This window comes from Myotis brandtii, unplaced genomic scaffold (genome assembly GCF_000412655.1).
Source record: "Myotis brandtii unplaced genomic scaffold, ASM41265v1 scaffold499, whole genome shotgun sequence".
Classification (NCBI taxonomy): Eukaryota; Metazoa; Chordata; class Mammalia; order Chiroptera; family Vespertilionidae; genus Myotis; species Myotis brandtii.
Window position 1 is genome coordinate 880,578 of NW_005369027.1, and position 8,556 is coordinate 889,133.

The 8,556-nt window shown below is 37.3% G+C and overlaps 1 protein-coding gene across 1 annotated transcript in view; it reads right to left on the bottom strand.

Annotated features, from left to right (window-relative positions):
• CTNNA3 (catenin (cadherin-associated protein), alpha 3) overlaps positions 1–8,556 on the bottom strand; it is a 1,348,181-nt gene that overhangs the window by 772,155 nt on the left and 567,470 nt on the right. The gene's annotated exons all lie outside the window — the stretch shown is intronic.

Genomic DNA, 8,556 nt, shown 5'->3' on the forward strand with positions numbered 1-8,556 from the left:
ACTTCTCTCTAGTCGACATGGTAATGCGTGTCTAAGATGTTTATTTGTTATTATCTCACCAACTAGAATGCAAGTCCCCTGATGGTAGGCGCTTTGTCTTATTCATCACTGCATCCCCGGCACCAAGAACAGTGTAAGAGCTTGACAAATATTTGTTGAATAAACAATTCTCAACCCAGTACCAGATATTTTATTTTTATTAAGAACCCGTAGCATTTGTTTCCAGGGACTAAGTCAATTTCTGCCTAAATCACAATTTTGCCACATGGGGGCTCTGTTTGTTAGCCACAAGGGATTCCTAAGCATTCCCCACACTAAAAGGGAACTACTTCTCAATCAGGATTAGGCCTTAGTACACAGAAGGGTTCTCAGGCCCAGTTTAAGAGCCCTCAAATAGACTGATACATTTTACTGTAAAATAAGGACCCTCAGGCTCCTATTCCCTGCTACTACATGACAACCTATGCAAGGTTTCTCTTCTCTCAGAACTATAATATCTCTTAGATTTGCAGCATAGCATTTTTTTAAAAATCAGACTTACTATTTCCAAAACAAAAACAGAACTAACCAATGGAACATTATGCTTTTTTATCCAAATTAAGGTTTCTATTATCTTTCCCTGCCTGGTTGTTGGGAAATTTAATTCTTAATGCTGATATATTTTTCAGAAAGGCAAATTTAAAAAATAGACTACTAAATTCAGCTGAAACTATTATGCACAATGCTTTCAATATAAAGAAAATGTTATAGACTGAATGTTTGTGCCATACACCCCCCCACACCACCACCACCACCACCAATTCATTTGTTGAAACCTGATCCCCAATGTGATGGTATTTAGAGGAGGGACCTTTGGGAGTGATTGGGTCAGGAGGGCAGAGCCTGTTCTAAAAGAGATCCTGAGGGCTCCTTTGCCCCTTCTGCCAGGTGAAGTCACAGAGGGAAGACAGGGTCTATGTACCAGGCAGCAGGCCCTCACCTGACCTCAGACTTCCCAGTCTCCAAAACAGTGAGAAATAAATGTCTGTTGTTTATAAGCTACCCAGTTTATATTCTCTTGTAACAGCCCAAATGATCTAACACAGAAATTTTTCTTTAAAAAATTCTGTTACATCAGAATATATGTGAAGCAACTACAGCAAAATGTTGATTACGATACCATTTAAACAATATTGACTTTATATTCAAAGCACAGCCATCCATGCCAAGTAAAACATCAAATATTAAGGTGTAAAATTGGTTAAGAGACTTTTGTCTAAAACTCCTTTGTTCTTCTGTGAGAAATTATAAGAAATTTGGGAATATAGATAGGAATATAAATTTTACATTGTGGCTCCGGTACCACATGTTCCTTCATGGAATTTGCTCTAAATGAAAAGCTAGAAAACTGATTTCTCTTGATACAAATGACTACATATGAATTTTCATAGCTGCTCTTTTGACAGGAATGTTTTTGAGCTTTTGTTATAAGAGTACCTCAATATCAATACAAAATTTAGCAGGTTTGACTATAAGTAAAAAGGCAAGTACCATGGCAAGTGAAGAACAGAAATACTGGTATAAATGAAAAGTAAACCAACATAGACTCATGGCAATCCTTGATATTAAAGCCTTAATATTAAATCCTTGCTCCCAACCTTGCCAGTTGATCCCGTTACTCAGTTCCCCGGTAGCATAAATGCCACAATCATAAAAGCACATATTTTCCTTCAAGCTCTAAATCTTTTATTATTTAAAATTTCTGCAAGTCTTAAATTTGCTACCAAGAGTGAAAGGTGCCCCAAGTATCCATTTGGGGCTGGATATTCTGCTTAAATTAATGGGCTCTTGCTCAACATGTGTGCCATTAGAACTCACTCTTTGCAAGTTAAATGACACAAGGGGCAGCAGTCAACCAAGTACAGAACATGGAACAAGCTACAGTCCAAATGACCTGGTATCTCCCAACAAAACAATGGCATTAAAAAAATTAAAGAGACTTCAGAAACATGAAAGCCAAATGCAATGTTTGGGCTTTGCCTAGATCTTGACTACAAATGAACCTGAAGGACTTATTGTTAATGTCGTTAGGTATACTAATGCTGGATGGTTCCAATAAAAGTCTTTTTGGTTCGAGCTACATGCTAAAATATATATGTGCCTAAAGTAACATGATTTCTGAGGCTTGCTTTTAAAACACTCCCAAAAAATATGTGTATCTGAGAAGGGAGGCAGGGATAGATAAAACAAAATAAGGGAAATATTGATCACTGTTAAGTTGATGTTATTTATACTATTCTCTCTACTTTTGAGTGTTTTTAAATTTCCACTAAAAATACACCCCAAAACAGTTATTTCCTCAAAGTCATATAGACCACCTCTACGTGTTACACTTTGAGAGATTATTTTTCCTGTCCCCCAATTTAGCTGAGGGCTACCTCTGCAGGAAGTGACAGTGAGGAATGTAATAAAACCTGAGACTATGGATTGATGCTGCAGCATAAATGTCTCTTCAGGTGAGGGGGAGGGAGATGTGTTAGATAACCTTGTGAGGTCTCATTCATTTGAATTTGCCTCATTCCAGAAAGACACTGAGAAACCATTTTAATCATCAGACCTGGAACTTTATTCATCCATTTATTTAAGGCAGAGATGTTCACTAAAAACCATATGTGACCAGACAGGGTTTTTAATGGACCCCTTGAAGCAAGCAGATGGAAACCAAGGATATTTCAGAGATGTGTTAATGCTCTGATGAAAGATCGGGATATAATTACAGCTGAACAAATGCATGTGAGTATTCTAACCAACTAGATATGAAAAAAAATCATTTCCATAGCTGCAGGAAACTCTGTTAGCATTCTGAGAACCCTATTAAATGACAGAATAACTGAGTAAAAAACATTAAGTTCTTTATAATATCTGGATCAAATGCATTTATTGGTGAAAGCACTTTATGAGCAAGAACACAGAATGTCAATGATGTGTGCCATACGATAAATAGTCTTGTTATTAAAACTGTAGTAGAAAGGTTTCTGAGGAATTTTTAAATAATATTAGTAAATTCTGACTCTGCCTTTGGTCATATCAGTGTCTCCTTGATATATGCTCATTCTAGTTATACACATGACCAGAAAACCTAGACACAATCAAAGGAAAAATAATTTTCTCATAGGTACTCTGACTCCAGAAATATTTTATAGCACTTTAGAGTCCGTGATGTATTTACATATGAATTAAAAAGAAACTGATCCTAAATAAACGCCTTAGAGATCTGTGAGTTCCATTTCGAGATAAGCAAACTGAGACCCTAAGAAATTTGGCCATATCAGTTCCAAATTCTAAATGTCAATTGGCATATACAATAAAAAGTATATGTCATTCTCTAAATTATTTTAGAACAGCATTTTGTATTTTCCAAAGTTATTTTCTAGAAGGCTCAGTCCTGATGTTCCCTTATCTGCTCTTCATGCAATTTCATCAGGTACCGTTGTCCTCCAGTCCATATGCAAACATGCTGCCTCTGTCTAGGCCATCTGCATAGAAACCTGTTTTGCTGTTGTGCAGTGGCTAATTTTGCTAATCATTTCATAAAATATTTTAAAATGCATCATCATTCTTTGAGGCCTAATATCAAGAAGATTTTTTTAATTAAAGTCTCATAATAAATTTGAAGAAAAGTGAGAGCAAAATCCAGACTTAATTCAAATGTGTTGAACTCTTGATTTTGTTCCCAACACTTGACCCATGGAAAGCAGTGAATGGCTCCACCAACCCCTCTGGTTGCTTAGCCCATAAAACCAGGAATCATCTTACCTTTCTCTCTTTATCCTGTACCTCCACTTTTAAACCATGAGAAAACTCCTGTTGGTTTTACTGAAACATACACCCAGAATCTGTCCAATTCTTACTACATCCACTGCTCCCATGCTGATCCAAGCGCCCATCATCTCTCTCCTGGATTGGTGCAACAGCCTCCTGACTGGCCTCCCTGCTTTTCTTCTTGTCCTTTAGAGTCTACTCCAGTGATGGCGAACCTTTTGAGCTCAGCATGTCAGCATTTTGAAAAACCCTAACTTAACTCTGGTGCCGTGTCACATATAGGAATTTTTTGATATTTGCAACCATAGTAAAACAAAGACTTATATTTTTGATATTTATTTTATATATTTATAAATTCCATTTAACAAAGAAAAATCAACCAAGAAAATGAGTTCGCATGTCACCTCTGACACGCGTGTCATAGGTTCACCATCACTGTTCTATTCCCACAACAGCAGCACAAGTGATCCTTTCAATAGGCAACTTGATCACATCTTTACTCTGCATAAAATATTGAGTCGGCTTCTAGTTTTCTCCAGAATGAAGCCAAAGTTCTGAGAATGGTGTACAAAGCCCCCCATGGTCCAGTACCTGGTACCTCTCTGGCTTCATCTCCAATTACTCTACCCCTTGTTCTCCCTACTCTAGACTGATTGGCCCCTTTACTGTACATTGAGCATATGCTTGCTCCTACCTGAGGACCTTTGCCCTGGTCACTCCCCATATATATTTAATGTTAACAACCTCATCTCCTTCAAGGGTTTACTCAAGCCACTTTCTTAATAGTCCTAATCATCCTATTTAAAATTGCAACCCACCTCACTCTTTGCACTACCAATCTTCCCTATCCTTTTTTTATTTTTTCTATAGTATATATGATCTAATAATATATAATTTTTTTATTTTTATTGTCCAGCTTACCTCTTTAGATTGTATGCTTAGATCTTTGTCTTGTACACTGATGTACTCCATATGTCTGAAACAGTGTCTAGTACATAGTGGGTGCCCAAACTATGTATTTCTTAAATAAATGAAACCTCTGAGGCCAACCCATTTATTAGCATATCAGTACATCCTGACTTTCTAAATTTATTTTTGGCAATTCAGTTTCATATTGGTCTGAAATTTTGCATTATATACTGAGTTTGGATTCATTTACCTAATTTAAACAAAACATATTAAGCAATATGAAGTACTATAAGTATAATAAAAAGCCTTTAGATACATGACATGTTTTATACTTGCATAAATCTTTAGGGCCCTGGATTCATTTGGGGAAATTTAAGATGTCAGGTAGCTTATGGTTTGTTCCGTATGTGGTATTAGGTGCAAACAAATTGGCTAAATATACTCTGTAGTGTAATTTTGCTTCTGTTGAGAGGCAAATCAGAAATAATCATGACAGTCAATGAGAAAAAGGAGGATAAAATTTGAGAAGTACACCAGCAGCCCAGCTAGTGTGGCTCAGTGGTTGAGTGTTGACCTATGAACAAAGAGGTCACAGATTCCAAGTCAGGGCACATGCCCAGGTTGCGAACTTGCTCCCCAGTGGAGGTGTGCAGGAGGCAGCCAATCAATGATTCTCTCTCATCATTGATGTTTCTATTTCTCTCTCCCTCTCCCTTCCTCTATGAAATAAATAAAAATATATTTTAAAAAATAAAAATACACTAGCAAATTACTAAAATCTTTTAGAATGTAAGTTGTGGTGTTGTTGTTTTTTTTCTTTTGAAAGGCTACTTTATGTTTTGCAAGTAATTTCTAGATCCTCAAGTATTCAGTCTGGCTTAGAATTGCATTATTTTATTTTGGATATCTCTCTACTAGCCTCATGATGGTCTTCCTCCTCAGGCACTTCATTACCTTGACCCAGGACAGACCTGGTAGTGATGCCAGCTTACGGACTACTGCCAAGGTGAGGGTCACACAAAGTGCCTGAAATCAGGTCTGCTCCAAGAATGGCTACTGATCACCTTGAGGAAAAGACCACCATAAATACCAATTATGATATCTAAAGAGTGAATGTGAAGTCAGAACTGTGGAGTAACACAATATCAGAAGCCAAGGTATCAGGAAAAAAATGAGAACAAGGGCACAGCAGAGAATTTCATTCACCATAAATAATCCACGATTTCTCCCAGAAAAAGCAAAGTGAGAGAATTACATTCTCAGTGGGTTCCTCTGTGCTTCTGTCATCAGGGAATGAGAAAAGAAGAAGCAGCACAAAGTTGATGGGGCCTCCAGTCATCCTAGAGGGGCCCTGTGCAGCTATAAGGCAAAACAGACATCTCGATGGCTACTGCAAGAGAAGTGGGAAGAAAAGCCAGAGGCTTTCAAACAACAGAGACATAAGAGAGGAATTATAAATGTGATTCCCTTTAGTCTTTCTTAATACAGTAGATACAAATGGTCAATATCCAGTGGGGATGTCAGATGATAAAAGTTGTGATATGCCAAAGGTAATATTCAAAGTATATTTACTATTTTCGTGAAACCTATGGTTTAACTATGACTCCCTTTAGTCTTTCTTAATACAGTAGATACAAATTGTCCATATCCAGTGGGGATGTCAGATGATAAAAGGTGTGATATGCCAAAGGTAATATTCAAAAGTTTATTTACTATTTTCGTGAAACCTATGGTTTAACTATGAAGACACAAGATATCTACTTGAAAAATGAAGATCACTTGTTGACCATCTACATGTTTCCACTTCCCAATTTCTTGCCTTTTCACACACATTCTTTAAAAAAACTTTCTACAAAATGGTATCCAATCACAACTGGCTGAGGAACTCTGCAGGGACCAATCCCATGTACACAAAACCAGCACTACATTACCAGTTTATCATATATCAAATGTACTTATAACCCCCCATAATAATGTTTTTTTTCAATAAATATATATTGATCATCTATAATGTGTCAAGTGTTGTTCTAGATATCACAGAAGGCAAGACTGAGTGAATTTCAGAAATCCATTGTGAACAATATAAAAATATTCATTAAAGTAATTCTTTGTGAATTAATGACACTTGGTATAGTCAATATTTAATACTAAACAACATGCAATATCAGTTGATATTCAAATAAAGTTGATGTTCAAATAATAGCTAATACAGCCTTATTAGATGCCACATGTTATTCTAGGTACTTTCAAGATATTAAGATGACTTAAATCTCAACCCTCAATGAAATGGATTTTTGTTCTCACATCCATTTTGTAGAAGAGAAAACTGAGGCATAGAGAAGATAAGTAACCTACTCAAGGTTACATAACTGGTAAATTTTAGACAGGATTTGAATTTAGGTGCAAAACTCTATGTTCTTAATCGCTAGATGAAACTGCCCCTCCTTTAATTTTATAATACTTCTTTAAAAGACTCAGACCAAAAATGTTTATACAAACCTATTCTAGGAAGGATTTTTTTTTTTTTTTTACCACAGCTGCCCTGCCCCAATGCCTCAATCAGGCTAATTTTCACTTTAGTCGTTTTAAAATGAAGGTAACAATGTTGTTGACGCAAGATCATCTCGTTAGATGTTCAAGCAGAACAGAGGTGTCGTTCTGCATCTCAGTTCTGCCAGGTGCTTGCTATATGACCTTGAGCAAGTTATCTCTCCAAGTCTCAGTTTCCTCATCTGTAAAATGAAGGATATAATGGGACCTACATCACAATACTATTTAAAGATAAAACAGGATAGCCCACTCACAGCACTTAGGAAGTGCTCAAATATTATTAGCATAATAAATAGCAGCGGCATGGATAAAAGGAACCTAATGATTTCTTGATCCTTCTATTCACACTAAAAATAGTTTACTTCTCTTCTAATTTAAAAAAAAAAAAGACAAAAACCAAAACACCAACAAACCAAAACTTCTCTTCTAATTAAAAAAAAAAGACAAAAACCAAAACACCAACAAACCAAGCCACAAGCCATTAAACCAGTGATCTATTTTGTGGGAAAACCAGAAAGGCATTTGGTCACATGAGTTTCTATGTCACTAGTTAACTCCTCCATTACAAAATGTTTGTGTTCTAGCGTCCCGAGACACCTTGCGTAATAGAATCACTGTCACTCCTAGAGGTCAGGTGGGCAGACAGTTAATGCTTCTCTGTGAACAGCTCAGTAAATCATCTTCTAAACCTCAGTTCAAAGCCCACGCTGAGGTTAAGAAAAACTGACGTTCGGTCTGTGAACTTAATGTCAAGCTCCAGAAAAACTCGGGCGGCACATGTGTAGCGAATTAAGTAGACGCAGACAATAAAGACACTGCCAAATTGTAAAACAAGGCTTGGAAATTACAGAAAATGTTGCTCGTTATTGATTATGGTGACCACTCAGTTCTTCCTGAGCCACCCCAAACAATCATTCATTTTCCAGCCGAGAGCCTGCTCATTTGCAAGATAAAAGGGAGACATTTCTGCACATGCCCATAATGTTCTTCACCACTGGGGGCAGCTTTACATAAGACTGCATTCACTGAAACCAAAGCAACAGTCCGAGCAGCTTTCAGAATGACAGTCTGCAGAAGTGAGCTGAGCGTGTGCGCGGTCCCGGGCTCTCCTGCCTTCCGGGCTCCAAGGCAGCTCTGTGGCTGAACTGGGTGCTCACCGCCAGACATGCTGGGCTTTGGAATACAGATGTGGCAGCTCAGGTAGCCCCACGTCGCCTGGAGGAATACATCATGCGTCCTGATAAGAAGAAATTGTAGACGCCAGTTGCTTTTTTTTTTTTAACACCCCCCCCCCCT